This window comes from Symphalangus syndactylus, chromosome 7 (assembly GCF_028878055.3).
Source record: "Symphalangus syndactylus isolate Jambi chromosome 7, NHGRI_mSymSyn1-v2.1_pri, whole genome shotgun sequence".
NCBI lineage: Eukaryota > Metazoa > Chordata > Mammalia > Primates > Hylobatidae > Symphalangus > Symphalangus syndactylus.
Window position 1 is genome coordinate 136,032,261 of NC_072429.2, and position 1,996 is coordinate 136,034,256.

General features: G+C 34.7%; 1 non-coding gene across 1 annotated transcript; it reads left to right on the plus strand.

Moving 5' to 3' along the window:
* The first annotated feature begins 205 nt into the window (after nt 1–205).
* LOC129487146 (U6 spliceosomal RNA) lies at nt 206–312 on the plus strand. The gene has a single exon (XR_008659248.1). It is a non-coding gene; the product is annotated as a U6 spliceosomal RNA (small nuclear RNA).
* The last annotated feature ends 1,684 nt before the right edge of the window (nt 313–1,996 follow it).

The following is a 1,996-nucleotide window of genomic DNA, read 5'->3' on the forward strand; positions in this document are numbered from 1 at the left end:
GTGCATGATTACGTATTGTTATAAGTGACTTCATCCTCCTTTATTTCTGCCTTGTATTGTTTCTCTCTGTTAAATCCCTGATGCAAAATTTGCCAAAAATTCTGCAGTTTAAATGTCATGGGCTATGAACAAAAAGAATGGATGAGATAAAAATGTTTGGAAAGGTGGGGGAAAAGTCTGTAAATGTTAATAAAAACTCAAATTTGTGCTCGCTTTGGCAGCACATATACTAAAATTGGAACGACACAGAGAAGATTAGCATGGCCCCTGCACAAGGATGACACGCCAATTTGTGAAGTGTTCCATATTTTTCCAATTTGTAATACAGATACTTTTTAAAATTAAAAAAACCCCTCGAATTTGTTAGAATGTTTGGGGAACTGGGACTCTGGGGAATTGGATTTGCTGTCGATGAGCTCCCTTATTTCAGTTCTCATCAGAATGATTGCAAATACCTAAGTCCCTAGTCATCCTTCATCAACCTAACGTGATTGCATCTTTGCTTAATGAATCTGAGTTCTTTGAGATCTTGGGCTCATCAGTGTTCACTATGTGGAATTTGATGTTGATGTAAATGTTTTAGGAGGTAGAGTTTGTTTACTTCTGAGTTTAGAATGCAAATACCAATGAACTTTTATGGTTTTGGTGGAATCTCGATATACTTGTATATGAAGTATCAGAAAATATTAGAGAAATTTGATAGTAATATAATGTCTGTGATTATCTACTGTTTACTATAATCAGGCATTGCAAGTTTTTCATGTGCATTACTTCATTTATCTCTGAAAACCACACTAGGAGTTTGATGCTAGGAATCTCTTTTACAGAAGATGAACTGCTGGGCTAGAGCAGAGTTTCTCAAACATTAGTATTCTTTCAAACCACCCGGGGGATCTAATTAAAATGCCAATTCTGAATCAAATACCTTGTTTCAGGCCTGAGATTATGCATTTCCGACAGTTTCCTAGGCAATGTCAATGATAAACACTAGGAGAAATGAGGACTTTGAAACTTCCCGGCCTCCTAGCTAGTTGAGAAACTAGACTAGCACTTGTGAATTCAGATGACTACCCTTGACCACCATCAGGTTCAGCAAACACACAAGAAGCTGCTGGGATTCCTTCCCGGTCTATGGCAGACACTAACATTGTACTCCAGCATTCTCTCCTTCCCAGCCAGGAAAATGAACTCACATTTCTCCTCAATAAAAAAATTCCAAAAATTCACTGGTAATAAACCAATCAGGATAGGCCTGTGACATGAAGCTTCGTTTCATGATGCTACAGTTTCTACTTTGGCCAAAAGGCTTACATGTCAATCTTCCTAGAAAGAAAGAGTAAATCAGTTGTTTCTAAAATTATTATTTAAAATGAGTTCCCTGAGAAGCATAGATTCTTATAGTGATATATAAAAACAAAAGGAGAAAATAGTATCTATAATCTCACTACTCAGAGACAAGGACTTTGCAGATATTCATCCAATCATTTTCTTGTCCATGAATTTTTTTTGCAAAGCTTTGATTGTACAGTATATAAACTTTTGTGTTCTGATAAAATATATTATTTGTCTTTTTAAAAATGAGTACATACTCTATAAAGCAGATACATCATGAATTAATTGAAAATTGTCTATATGAGCTTCCACCCCTGATTTTACTATTAATTTGCTAATTTTACTGTTAATATAAAACTGGGAATAATATATTTCTGCCAGGCTTTTCTTCTGTACATCAATTTTATGTCAATTTATTGATTAGAACATTCTAAATTCTGACTCTCTTTGTTTTTGTTTTTCAATTTTGTATGTGCTTCAAAAGAGTAGGATGGCCTCTTTTAGGTATGCATTTGGCATATTTTACACATTTTCACTGATTCAACTGCACACATGATCTATACTTCCTGCTATCTGATACACATTTGGTAGGTTTTTGTTTTTTACCCAAACACATATTCTATCTCAGAGATTGTGCTGTAACACAAAGACTTCTGTTTGAAGA